The following is a 15,292-nucleotide window of genomic DNA, read 5'->3' on the forward strand; positions in this document are numbered from 1 at the left end:
ATCATCTCCACTGTTTTGAGCGTGTTCAGCTCCAGGTTGTTTTGACTGCACCAGTGAGCCAGCCGTTCAACCTCCTTTCTATATGCAGACTCATCATCATCTCGGATGAGGCCGATGACAGTGGTGTCGTCTGCAAACTTCAGGAGCCTGACAGAGAGGTCCTTGGTGGTGCAGTCATTGGTGTACAGGGAGAAGAGTAGTGGGGAGAGCACACATCCCTGGGGGGCACCAGTGCTGATGGTACAGGTGGTGGAAGTTAAAGCTGGTGATCCACTGACAGGTAGAGGTGGGAACAGGGAGTTGGTTTAACTTAGTCTGGAGTATATCTGGTATGATTGTGTTGAAAGCCGAGCTGAAGTCCACAAAAAGGATCCTTACGTATGTCCCCGGTCTGTCCAGATGTTGCAGGACGTAATGCAAACCCATGTTGACTGCATCATCCACCGACCTGTTTGCTCGATAAGCAAATTGAAGGGAGTCCAGAAAGGGTCCAGTGATGTCCTTCAGGTGGGCCTTCGTGATCGCTTGTATTACTACTACACTACTAAAGCAAGGAAATAGCTTTAAACAGCTTTAAATGAACAACTTAAGAATTATGGCTCATCACAGCTGAGAGACAAAACAGACTAATTACACAATTCGTACTGTTTAAAATGGCGGAGAACATTGCAGTTTCTATAGTAATCGACTCTTGTGCACCGGCTACCACGAAATAGGGAGAAATACCCCCGCATGGATGCTATTTTTCTACTTGAAAAAGCTGATCTTCAGAAAGCTGAAGAGCATCTCTGCTTGGAAGTGGCAACAGGTGATCGCACACTGTCCATCTCTTTCACTCTCTCTCACACAGACACAAACACATCCATCCTTGTTCATCCAATAACTTGTTAGAAACAGCACAAGCAGTGTGCTGTTTAGTAGTTCCATTCACAAATGTGTTTTTTATGACCGTATTCAGTTTTTCCTAATTCTATTAAAATTTCTATTAAATTTACTTGTTCATTGAACTGTTGTATATAAACAATATCACACTCGCAATCGTGCTATATGGCCCTAAATAAGCACTGCTGTGATTACCTTCAGGCACCTGGCCTACGGCCGAATCACAGCAGTGCTAATGTAAGGCCATATAGCACTCTTGCTCATGTGATATTGCTTAATATATATATATATATATATATATATATATATATATATATATATATATATATATATATATATATATTAGGGCTGTCAATCGATTACAATTTTTAAACAAATTAATTACATGGTCTCCCAATTAATTAATCGCATATACAAATATTTGCTGAGAAAGCCCCTCATGTAACAATAATTCAATATATAATGATTATACATATTTATATCAATATATGATTATACATAGTTATCTTTAAATATTTATATATATATATATATATATATATATATATATATATAAATTCAGATAATTAAAATGCATTACATTCCTGTAGCAGAAGAATTCATTTTTGATAAGACAATAGAAATGCGGCTTTAGAATACAGTGTATTATTTACTACCATATTATTGATCATAAGTCATTCATTGTCATACAGTTCACAGATATCCATTTCACAAGAGAATTTGTCAGTTGGAGATTTATTATAATTTCTTTAAATTAATGCTTACAAAACTTTTACATCTAGAGCCAAGAGGTATATTAAAACAAACAACATCAAAAAGGACAATAAATAAACAGTTTAAATAAAAATATCAAATTGTTTACATATTTCAATACGTTTTACAGTTTTCTTGTTATTCAAATTGGAAATTGTTCTTAGGTATTGCTGAACCTCTGAATTAAAAATGAAAAATAATGGATTGTAACCACCATACTTATGAATACTAAACTTTGCCAACAAATCAGAAGATTAATCAAATAATATTCCTTATGAAGAGACATGTCATAGCTAAAAAAAAACCTGCATAAAACATTTTCAAAACAAAGTTGAAAGCTGGGAATAATATGTCTAAGAATCTTGCAGAAATGAGACCAAAACAAGTCGAGTCGGGAAAACTCCAAAATAAATGAAAAAATGTTTCCGCCTGCAGACCACAAAATGTTCAGAATATATCGACATCACAATTAAATGTCTCTACAAGAAAATAATTAGTGAGGTAGTTTGAAGGACATTTCTTTGATTTTAATTGTAATTAGATATTTATGGGGTAATTTCCGAATTTTGCACCATCTCAATCCAGCCACACCCTGCGTCAGACATGCTTGTGTCGCATCTCGGGTGTGTTGCGTCATAAACATAAAATGTTTAGGTCACTGTGTCAAGTTAAATATAGTTTAATACAAAAATTTTAAACGCATCTTGAGATCCCTTCGTGTGTTTTGAACGCAAGAACGACTACTGGAGTGTTTTCTACACTGTAATAAAGTGCGCGTTGCTCATACAGCTGAAGTTTCACTTACTGCCCTCTGGAGTAAACAGGTGGTACCACAAGCTTGCATTTCTCAGGAATCTTCCTAATTATGGTCTGGGGGAAGTGCGATTAAATGCGTAAAAAATATTTAACGCGTTATTTTTGTACAATTAATCACACTGAATTAACGCTAAATCGACAACCCTAATATATATATATATATATATATATATATATATATATATATATATATATATATATATTATTATATATATATATATATATATATATATATATATATATATATATATATATATATATATATATATATATATATATATATATATATATATATATATATATATATATATATATATATATATATATATATATATTATTTTTTTTGCAATTTATTCCTGTGATGTAGAGTTGAATTTTCAGCATCATTAATGCAGTCTTCAGTGTCATATGATCTTTCAGAAATCATTCTAATATGCTGATTTGCTGCTCAAGAAACATTTATTATTATCATCAATGTTGAAAACAGTCGTGTATATATTTTTTAGGATTCTTTGATGAATAGAGAGTTCAAAATAACCGCATTTATCTGAAATGGAAAGCTTTTGTAACATACACTACCGTTCAAAAGTTTGGTATCAGTAAGAATTTTTTTTTTTTTTTTTAATAAATTAATACTTTTATTCAGGTTATCTAAAGTCTTGTGAGCAAATGTTTAATATGTGTTATATGGCCTTATTTCAGTGACTTTTTTTCAAAACCCATGCATAAATGTTTTTCCTCAAAAATGCAATGTACATACATGTTACTCACATATTATGGTAGCCCAGTTTGTGCTGAATACAGTGTTATCAGACTTGGGTTGTTTTTTATGCAGGGGTGGAAGACAGGATTTCTGTCATTAGTTTAAGTTTGAGGTCATTGTCACAGAAGAAAAGAGAACATTAAATACAACAGGACTCAGATAAAGATTTGCATTAAAATCTGTATATTCAAAATGCAGCAAATTCAAGTGTCTAAAAAGTGACTTTTGGTTAGACAGGAAATACAAAACTCAATTCAAAATTGTCCAGCCATAAAATAAGCTAGCAAAAAAACATTAGTCCAGTTCACAAGGCAATCAGTTAATCCAAACAGTAAATAATCAGCAGCAAAAACAGGTACAAGTATTAGGGGAGAAAAGGAAAAAATATTCCCCCTATCAAAAACAGTCAGGTCAAACAATCATCCACAGCAGGCTGAATTGTACTCACGACTCTTTGTTTAATAGTCTGGTACACATTTTCCGGGACTTTGGTATATACAGGAATTATACACTTGCATTACTGTTTTCCCTGCAGCGTCTCAATGACTGTTAGCTAGTCACATAATGGCAAGGATAATTTTCCTTTGTGGAAACCAGGATGCGCGATCACAGTATAATCACTCCATAATCAAGTTTGCAGATGACAGCATGGTGGTACGCCTGATCAGCAGTGACGATGAGATGGCCTACAGGGAAGAGGTACAGCACCTGGCAGTGTGGTGTGCCAACATCAATCTCTCACTCAACACCCAGAAGAGGAGCTGATTGTGGGCTACCGGCAGACTAGGAAGGGCCACACACTCTCCTATCTACATTGATGGGGACGAAGTGGAGTGTGTGACAAGCTTCAAGTTCCTGGGTGTCCATATCTCTGAGGATCTTTCCTGGACCCACAACACCTCCACTCTGATTAAAAAGGCGCAAAAGTGCCTTTACTTCCTTAGGAAGCTAAGATAAGCTCACCTGTCCCCCCACATTCTGTTGAACTTTTACCTCTGCACTATTGCAGTTTGTTAGGATACTTTCATCGCAGTGTGGTATGGCAACTGCACTGTCTCAGATCAGAAGGCACTCCAGCGGGTAGTGAAAACTGCCCAATACATCACTGGTGTCCAGCTACCCTCCATCAATGACATTCACAATAAACGCTGCCTAAGGAGGGTGAGAAGAATTATCAAAAACACCTCTCACCCCAACCATGGTCTGTTTACTTCTTTCTTACACAATCTTTTCATTTATACAGAATCTCACAAAAGTTAGTACACTCCTCACATTTTTGCTGTCCTCTCAAAATAACTCAACACACAGCCATTAATGTCTAAACTGCTGGCAACAAAAGTGAGTACACCCCTAAGTGAAAATGTCCAAATTGGGCCCAATTAGCCATTTTCCCTCCCCGGTGTCATGTGACTCATTAGTGTTACAAGGTCTCAGGTGTGAATGGAGAGCAGGTGTGTTCAATTTGGTGTCATCGCTCTCACACTCCCTCATACTGGTCACTGGAAGTTTAACATGGCACCTCATGGCAAAGGACTCTCTGAGGATCTGAAAAAAATAATTGTTGCTCTACGACCATACAGCGGTTTAACAGGACAGGTCTCATTCAGAACAGGCCTCGCCATGGTCGACCAAAGAAGTTGAGTGCACGTGCTCCGCGTCATATCCAGAGGTTGTCTTTTGGAAATAGATGTATGAGTGCTGCCAGCATTACTGCAGAGGTTGAAGGGGTGGGGGGGTCAGCCTGTCAGTGCTCAGACCATACGCCGCACACTACATCAAATTGGTCTGCATGGCTGTCGTCCCAGAAGGAAGCCTCTTCTAAAGATGATGCACAAGGAAGCCCGCAAACAGTTTGCTGAAGACAAGCAGACTAAGGACATGGATTACTGGAACCATGTCCTGTGGTCTGATGAGACCAAGATTAACTTATTTGGTTCAGATGGTGTGAAGCGTGTGGCAGAAACCAGGTGAGGAGTACAAAGACATGTGTGTCTTGCCTACAGTCAAGCATGGTGGTGGGAGTGTCGTGGTCTGGGGCTGCATGAGTGCTGCCGGCACTGGGGAGCTACAGTTCATTGAGGGAACCATGAATGCCAATATGTACTGTGACATACTGAAGCAGAGCATGATCCCCTCCCTGGGCCAGGGAGTATTCCAGCATGATTATGACCCCAAACACACCTCCAAGACGACTACTGTCTTGCTAAAGAAGCTGAGGGTGAAGGTGATGGACTGGCCAAGCATGTCTCCATCCAAGTTATCATGGAGGAGTGGAAGAGGACTCCAGTGACAACCTGTGAAGCTTTGATGAACTCCATGACCAAGAGGGTTAAAGCAGTGCTGGAAAATAATGGTGGCCACACAAAATATTGACATTTTGGGCCCAGTTTGGACATTTTCACTTAGGGGTTTACTCACTTTTGTTGCCGCGTCTCGGGTGTGATGCATCATCAAAATAAAATGTTTAGGTCACTGTGTCAAGTTAAATATAGTTTAATACTCAATCTTTAAACACATCTTGATATCCCTTAGTTCGGATTTGCGCTCCATCAAGTGTTTTGAACGCAAGAACGTAACGCGTGTTTGTGTTGCGTGTCTGCTGAATGATGTTTTCTTCACTGTATAAACTGTGTGTTGCTCATACAGCTGAAATTTCACTTACTGCCCTCTGGAGTAAACAGGTGGTACTACAAGCTTGCATTTCTCAGGAATCATCCTTATTATGGTCCGGGGGCATGCGATTAATTGCGCTAATTTTTTCATTTATTGTGTTCATTGTAGAGCTGATGGATGTGAAAGAAGAACATGAAGAACTGAATGAAGTGGACACGGAACAACATGATTTTATACCTGGAGAAAAATCTTTGAGTGGCTCAAACACTGAAAATAATTTTTCTCCAAAAAATCCTCAAAGAGCAGCCAAGAAATCTTTCACCTGCCATCAGTGTGGGAAGAGTTACACACGTAAAAGCAATCTTAATGTACACATGAGAGTTCATACTGGAGAGAGACCTTGCACGTGCCATCAGTGTGGGAAGAGTTTCACACGTAAAGGCGATCTTTATAAACACATGCAAGTTCATACTGGAGAGAGACCTTACACATGCCATCAGTGTGGGAAGAGTTTCACACGTAAAGGCGATCTTAATAAACACATGCGAATTCATACTGGAGAGAAACCTTACACATGCCATCAGTGTGGGAAGAGTTTCACACATAAAGGCGATCTTAATAAACACATGCGAATTCATACTGGAGAGAAACCTTACACGTGCCATCAGTGTGGGAAGAGTTTCACACGTAAAGGCCATCTTAATGCACACATGAGAGTTCATACTGGAGAGAAACCTTACACGTGCCATCAGTGTGGAAAGAGTTTTGCAGATGCAGGCCATCTCAAGAGTCATCTCTCTTGTCACTCTGGAGAAAAGTCATTCGAATGTGATAAGTGTGATAAAACATTTGTTCTTGCACAGTACCTAAAAAAACATCTGAAAACTCACACAAATGAGAAGCCTTACACGTGTTCATTTTGTGGAAAGAGTTTTGCACGTGTGTCCTATTTGAAACAGCACCAGAAAACTCATAGCAGTGTGGGAGCTCATATGTGCTTTGAATGTGGGAAGATTTTTATTGCATCCGGCAACTTGAAACTGCACCAAAGAATTCATACTGGAGAGAAACCATACAAGTGCTCACACTGTGGTAAGAGATTCACTCAGTCTTGTCACCTGAAATCACACAAGAGAATTCATAATGGAGAGAAACCATACAAGTGATCACATTGTGAAGAGAGTTTCACTATGTCAGAAAACCTGAAAACACACAACATAATTCATACTGGAGAGAAACTTTACCATTGCTCTTCATGTCATTTCTTCATCTCATGTTAAATAATTGCCCAACAAGTCACAGTTAGTGGTCGATCAATATGGATTTTTCAATGGGACTACCATTTGTTATATCAGAAGAAATGGAGATTCATCAGACCAGACTGTGTTTTTCCTGTCTTTAACTGTCCAGTTTTGATGATTCTGTGTCCACTGCAGTCTCTGCTTTCTGTTCTTGTCTGACAGAAGTGGAACCTGACGTGGTCTTCTGCTGTTGTAGCACATTCGCCTCACCTCTCTCATCAACAAGACGTTTCCATTCACAGAACTGCCGCTCATGTGGAATGTTTTCATTTAATCATTCAGTTAATCCATTTCTGATTATTGAATTGATATGCAATATGCATTGATCTAAAAATGACAATGTGTAATCAATGCACTATGAATAACTGCATTATGAATGTTATTCAATATGTTAGATATTTAATCATTCATTTATTGATTTAATTATCATTTAGTCAGTCTAATAATCAAATTGCAAATCAATGGAAAAATGCAGCTTAACTATGAACATGAACAAATGTGTGTATTGATACTAAAGGAATGATCAAATGTTTTAATTAAAACAAAGTTAGGCACTGTCTGGTACCTGTCTGAAAGAGTCAGAGGACACATGTGCGTTAATTAGTGCTAGAAACGAGATGAAACAAATGTATGTGGGTGTGCACACATTTCCCATCTTACTGGAATGTGTGTAACTAATGACTGTAATAAGGGAAATCATTTCATATAGTAATCAAATTCATGCAGAAAGTAATGATTGTTAGTTAATATAAAATATGTAACCATATGAAGTGATTACAGTGTGTTTTATGCATTTAAAATGAAATATGCTTTTGCCATTATTGAAGCAAGTTGGGTCAGGATGACCAGGTGGAAGGAAGACAGTGATGATGACACTAGGGGGCATGAGATGATTTTATTGGATGAAGAGGCCATCACTCAAAGAGAGGGGGTGGAACAGAAGCTGTATAAAGGATGCATGATTCTGAAGTGTCATTTCAGATGCTAGATGATCAGATGGCATCTCGGCTTTGTTCAATAAAGTCTAATCTTTGACATCTGGAACCCTGGAGAGTTTTCTTACTGAGAGGAATTGGATCTTCAATATTCCACGACACTCACTGGATGTTGCATCTTTAGCAACACTTGCCTCTGTGATCACAAATAGATCTACAAATTGCCCAGATAGTGTCAAATGTGAAACTATTTAAAAGACAAATAAAAAATATTTTGTTCAACTTTATATTTGTCTTGCCATCTGTATACTGTCTGATGTCACTATTAAAGGTAATTCTTCATAATGTTTTTTTGATTTGTTTTAACTTTTATACATGATACTACATTGTGATATTAGTCACAAGAAAAAGATTTTTCCACTTACTGAAACATGTATTGCATTCATCATTATAATTATCCATCCCATTATAATGAATGTAACATTAGCCCTTGTGAACTTTATCTGAATTGACTGACTCAGTTTGTGGGTTTAGTTGGCACAAGTAATGACTGCTGAAATTTTTTTTATAATTAACATTTTCTGAATAAATGTGTAATTATTCAAATTCAAGATTTAGAATCAGAATGAGCTTTCTTGCCAAGTGTTCTCATGTACACAAGTGCACACAGAATATTACATTAAACTCCTTTCGTGGAGTTTTAGTTTAATTGGAACTTTATTCCATACAGTGTGTCTGGGTTTGTTTCATCAGATAGTTTGGTTAAATTACTGTGCTTTTTTCGTGAATGCTGAAATCAGTTTTAAGCCTTTACTCGTTGCTTTCTCGTTGTCATAACAACAAGCCGGAACACTTCAGACTAGTTTCTCTGTACTGTTTCTGGATTCAAAGAAAAGAATGTGTGTATATAATGACAAATAACTCCTTTAGATTTTTTACATGAATTCCAACACCATTATATAGGGGATAGTATTTGTGTTAGGGATTAAAATAAACTGTCCGCATGTCTACATAATTATGTAAGGAAATGTATAATGGAATTAGCTGTGTTTTGACAACCATTATAAGAAGGATAAATTACAAATAATTTGATTATTTGTCAGAATAAAATTCTCCACCATTAAAAACGTAATACAACAGCTCGTAGTATCCACTCACAATTTCTATTGTAAGGAAGTAGCTTTAATTAGAGAATTATGATATAATTTTTGGGGATAATATTATTCTCATGGCTTATTGCAAATAATAGGTATAGAGATTGGGTACCAAGATCATTGAAAATCAACTGATTATTTATCAAAATGTGCCACAGTCAAATTAACTTTGAATACAAACCAGACATTTTTGCTAATCTAAATTTAAAACTAATCTAACACATACAAACATGAAACCGGTTGGTGAGTAAAATGACAGAAGGTGAATGAAAATATTTGTACAGAGAAAATGAATTTCTGGAGTCTGTAGACAATGCCTTAAGAACCATTGATACTTAATTCAGTCTAACTCTATTTGCAATCGGGTAACTTGAATAATATAAGAGAGACACCAGCACTTTTAGCAAAGTCTGGAGATGTACTTGCGTTACCTTGCATTGCTTAGATCTTTGGCATGCGCACCAGAATCAGACACGCTATCGCCTGATCCTCAGTCACTCCTCTGCCCTCTGTTAAACGACAGCCGCTCCTCTCCGGGTAGACGGTAGCAAGTCCTTCGACGTCTGGCAGATGGAATGGCTCCTCCCCTAGCAGACGGCAGCGAGTCCTCTGACCTCTACGGACAGAACGTGTCCTCCCTTCCTGGCGGATGGCAGCAGTTCCTCTGACTCCCTGTGACCGGCAGTGACTCCTCCATCCCCTGGCGGATGTCAGTGGATCCTCCCCTGGCGGACAGCAGTGGCGAGGTCGCACCGTCAGGGTTTCCCTCCTATTTCCTGGGTTTCAGCACCAGTGTAACATGGTAAAGTGGCCAAGGAGGAGGCGGGAACCGGCAGAACAGTCAAGTTAATTTATGTCATAAAAGTTTAAGTTAAGTCAACTCAAACACACATGCATGTGGCTCTCTCGAACTGGTGTCTCCACATCCCTTTTATCTCTCTCTCCCACTGATTAGTTGCCTCAGAGCCAGCCATGCACCCCCATGGCCCGGCCAAGCATTACAGCATTCCTGAAGTTGAAGTGAAACATTATGGGCAAGTACTTGAACAAGTCAATGTCAGAAGATATCTAGGTGTCTGGATGGTCTTTAGGTTGACCTTCAGTGTTAATGTCTGTGGCAGGGTGGAGGGCGGGGCCGGGTCGTGATCCTACAAACCCGGTCCCGTATTAGGCTAATTATGCCTCCGTGAGGTTTAAAGGCTGACTGCAGAGGGCCGTGCGGGAGAGAGAGATCGTAGACATGTTAGTTATATATATATATATATATATATATATATATATATATATATATATATATATATATATATATATATATATATATATATGTATATTTGTATATGTGTGTGTGTGTGTGTTTATGTGGTCTTTTAAGTTTACCATTAAACTATTATTTATATATTTATGTAAAGGTATTCGATGGAAGGCGAGAACCGGCTTGAGGATATCCTCAAGCCGGTTCTCGCCGCCTCCTTTCCATCGAATACCTTTACATTGGTGCCGAAGCCCTCCACCCTGCCACAATGTCATTAACACATCTCACACACTTTACATTCAAAATATTACCACGAGGTGCTTGCTACTTTAAAATAAAAGGTTAACATATAAATGTATTGTTACGATATACCAGTGTTGAAGTATTTTAGGCTATTAGACGAGGCAAGCCCATTAGCAGACTGATCAGACAATGTCAAAGCCTGTCTTTTAATTTAGATCATATTTTGAGAATTTTTCAAGAATTGCTTTACATTTTTTAAGTTGAACAACAGCAGGACTGAATAATCAGATCTCGGTGTTTTATTCACTCCAGTCCAGCAGGAGACGGAAATTCACCGGAAGGTGTTTCATACACCGACAGAAAACACCAGAAGAAGAGCTGATAGTTTGGATGCTCAGTTCGGTAAGTGTTCAATGTGTTTTATATTATTATTGGCGTTTGTATGTATTTTTCTGTGTATGTTGTTTTTTAAAATCTATTTGGTGTTTTAATGGGTGTAAGAGAAGCGTATAACCGCCTGATGTAGCTTGTAATGTTACTACTTATTGGCAAGACGTAAGAAAAAAAACAAACAGTGAAGCACCAGAAGTCCAGTGTTACTCATGTGATGGGTCGCAGATATATTTGGAGCGTGGACAGCAGGGAAAGAACAATGCCATGGGTCTACTTTGAAGATTTTTCGGCGACTGCCCAATGGGAAAGGCTATTTAGGACTGCCGAGGGAAATTTAACGACAATCTTTCATTCAGTTAAAGGCTTCTCATCTGCACTGCTGTAAAGCTTTCGCGCCAGTGTAACAGAATGATGTCGTGCTCTCTGAGCTTCTATGAAGGTAGAATAGCGCAGAGTAAAAGCGTAAATGAAGTTTTAAGTTAAATCGCATGCGCATAGAAGGTTTTAAAAGGTGTAAATCAAGTTGCTAGCATAAGAAACAAATAGCAAAACTTAAATGCTTTGCCTAAGTGTAATTCATGTGTTGTTAATCTGTAAGTGCATATTAACACAAAGTTTGCTGTGTATTCTTAAGACCTTTTTTTTTTTTTTTTGCTCTTACATTTTTGGCACAGATTATGCACGTAAACATGGCCAAAACATTGCAAACTTGCGATCAATTTATATGCAAGCTAAGAAAGGGTGTCATGAACGGCAAAATTGATTGTATGTGTAAAATTAACTACTGCAAACGTGTAAATGACTTGTGTTTGTGGCATAAACATTTTCCAGAAATAATCCGTTATACATTATTAGAGATATAACGGTATGAAAATGTCATATCTCGATTATCGTGACCAAAAATAAAACGGTTATCAGTATTTTTACGGTATTGTTAATATGTGCTGAAAATGTACAAAAAGTACTGATACACACACTGAAATCATTTAAATAGGTTTTATATTTGAAAATCAACAAGCAACAAATTAAATTAATAATCAAAGGAATAGCAAATGTATTATTATTATTGGTTTGGTTACATCATTATTACATTATTATTAAAATTACACATTTTAAATGATCAAAATATGTTGGTTGTGTGACTAAACTACATAACATGTTATTACATAGCTCTCTGAAATTCTTTATTGTGGTCGCTCATCCTGAAACTCTGTAATGGTTATCTTTGTATTGAAAATGAAATCGGAGGACTTCAGTATTTGTATTGGATGATTGTTTTGTAGACTGCAACAGATTATAAAATAAGTAAAGAACAGGTAACTTTTAAAAAAAATTCATCTTGAATCACTATTTCATGTCCCCGTAATTATTTGAAAAGCCGTGTATTAGTGGTATGAATGTACATAACTTAAATGTCTCACGTATTTATTTGTTACTGTCTTGTTTTTTTGTTCATTTGTCTTCGCTCAAAGCGACGCAGTTGCTAGGAACTTTTTCTTTGCGGACGCTTGCGTTTTTACAAGTGAGATAAGAAATAATTTCAACCCAATTAAATATTGTTTACTTTTCCCCCAACTCATGCCCTGAGCTAAAAGTTAACTTACCTTGCATGCGCTATAAACTGCAAGCTCTGCAGACAGAATGACCATCTTCTACTAATTTTCCATCAGCATTCTTATAAAATCTAAAATATGACCACACTTCTGATTTAGTCTCCTTGGAAGGTTGGAAATTCTCCCGAGCGCTGTCATCGCCTTTCACCATTTTTTCACGCAAAAAAACCCCCAACAATAACAATGTTGCATGCTGCACCCATGCGTCAGATTCATACTGGGTGTGTGGACAGCATTTACCATGAGTTTTACAAATTGCGATAATCACTCACGGTTTTAATGATAATTAAATGTGACGCTGTAATACTAACCGTCTGGGAATTTTATCCTGGTTTACCATGAAACCGGTAGCAGTTTCATCCCTATATACTATTCTGTCTTCCCTTTGTTGCACTCACACTTGCCACAAATTTCTCAATGAAAAGATTAGACCTTATATTTATATCAACATTGGCAGTCGTAGTTAAAGTTTAAAAATATTCCTCATGTTAGGATCATTAGGAATCAAATGCAAAGAGTCTGTTTTCCACAACATGGCACAGCACAATGTTTTGTTACTTTGCAGGCATCTGCTCCTATAATCCCCGTGTTTCTCCCTGCCATGCCGACTCTTATCATCTCTAACCGCAAACCTGTGGGCGGGCCAAAGAGACGATGATGAAGGCATTTACCTGTTTATGCAGAGGCAGACTTGTGCTGATGTATTCATCTCTATTACGTAATAGAAATCTAGTCGTTTAGGAACATTGGTTTCAATTAGTGGTCAACCGATATATCGCCGAGGCCGATATATCGGCCGATATTGGGAATTTTTTCGATATCGGCATCGGCCGATAAATATTTCCGTTTGGCCGATATATTTCAAAACAGTCTGTGACAATGCATTAGCGCTTTTTTCCACTGGCGCGAGCAGAGCGAGCATGAATGAACTGAATATGCTCGCTCTGCTCCGCCCAGCACCGTAAGACAAGACACTCAGAAGTGAAGCAGACATCTGACAGACACAGTAAATGACCAATCAGCATTCGCTTTCTAACTTGACGCTACATTGTGTTACACACAAATACACTCCGGTGTGCAGCGAAGTCTATTCAAACAGTACTGAGATATGTCAGATCCGCAGCCCAGCGGTAGCTCCAGTGGGGGTCACAGATGTGACAAATAAATTTAAACAAAACAGAAAACATTTAACCTCACAAACAGTCAAAAATCCCGTGACTGGCTGTTCCTCAGATCGTGCGCTGTTCTCGATTACGTTTAAACTAGACGCTGTTTTCCCACGGACTGAAAAGCTGGGTCGCGTGCACTACGGATCAGTGATCGCGTGAGGTGGATGAGAAGAGAACACTGTCTGGTAAGTAATAATACATTTGAGAAAAAAAATATTCCTTAATCTGAATTAAGTTATTCACTATCTCTGTCTGCTGTATTTAATTATCCATGATTGGCGTAATTGTGTGTAGTATACCTTTTCATATGTTCCGGTCGGATTTGATGCTAATCGAGCATGCAAATACATGTGACGGCTTACAAAGTTTCAAAGAAACAAACAAGCAAAACTAAACAGACATAAATCATTATTATTTAAAGGGTTAGTTCGGTATTTTACACTTAAAGCCCTGTTTTAAGATCGTTTCTGATGAAATAGAACGGTTAAGATTGAAATTTGGACAAATGCTGCTGTTCCGAGAATTTTCGGTTTCTGTGTTAGTACTTTAGTTTACAAAGACATGAAACTCACCGAGTGGTCTGGGGTGTTCACTGATATGCTCACACAAAATGGCTGCAAAGATGCTTTCCAACAGGTTTTATCGTAGTTTTTGTCCGACTCCATTGACTTGACTTGGTACAAAAACTACGTTAAAACCTGTTGGAAAGCATCTTTTGCAGCAATTTTTGTGTGAGCATAGGCCTATCAGTGAACACCCCAGACCACTCGGTGAGTTTCACGTCTTTGTAAACTAAAGTTTAATGCGTTTTATGAATGATTGTTCCAGTGCACATAGACAACCATTGTGTAGGTGGGGGGGTGCTAACACAGAAACTGAAACTAAAGATTCTCGGAACAGCAGCATTTAAATATACTTAAAGTAAACAACCTGTTTAAACTTAATAGTGTAAATAAATGTATATTTATGAGATGGAATTGGAATTGCACATACTATTTACATACTATTTTGTCATTAATTTATGAATATTGTTTAGATTGGTATTCTTTGTCTCTCATTTACTGTATTCACATGTATTGTATCGGCCTCATATCGGCCAATCGGCCAGATTGATTTCTCAGTATCGGCATCGGCCATTAAAAATCCCATATCGGTCGACCACTAGTTTCAATAAAACCTTTTTTTGGACTAACAAATAAGTTTTGAGTTCTGAAACTTACAGTATGTTTTTTATAGTACTAATGATCTCTTATAATTCTCTATAAAGTACTTTAAAGTATAAATAAACTAAATACTCATAATATTTCATTTCACATTGTGCCACATTTTGGTCTGAAGTGTTGTTGACCAATATTATTATTGAATAATAATGAAACTCAAGATCTTTTTAAAGCAAAGTGACAAA

At 37.5% G+C, this 15,292-nt stretch overlaps 1 protein-coding gene and 2 pseudogenes across 1 annotated transcript in view; all 3 read left to right on the forward strand.

Annotated features, from left to right (window-relative positions):
• The window catches only part of LOC127625045 (zinc finger protein 271-like), a 38,293-nt pseudogene extending 29,973 nt beyond the window's left edge, over positions 1-8,320 (forward strand).
• The window catches only part of LOC127625007 (zinc finger protein OZF-like), an 81,441-nt gene that overhangs the window by 14,773 nt on the left and 51,376 nt on the right, over positions 1-15,292 (forward strand). The gene's annotated exons all lie outside the window — the stretch shown is intronic.
• The window catches only part of LOC127625515 (zinc finger protein 665-like), an 83,847-nt pseudogene continuing 79,551 nt past the window's right edge, over positions 10,997-15,292 (forward strand).

This window comes from Xyrauchen texanus, chromosome 31, assembly GCF_025860055.1.
Source record: "Xyrauchen texanus isolate HMW12.3.18 chromosome 31, RBS_HiC_50CHRs, whole genome shotgun sequence".
Classification (NCBI taxonomy): domain Eukaryota; kingdom Metazoa; phylum Chordata; class Actinopteri; order Cypriniformes; family Catostomidae; genus Xyrauchen; species Xyrauchen texanus.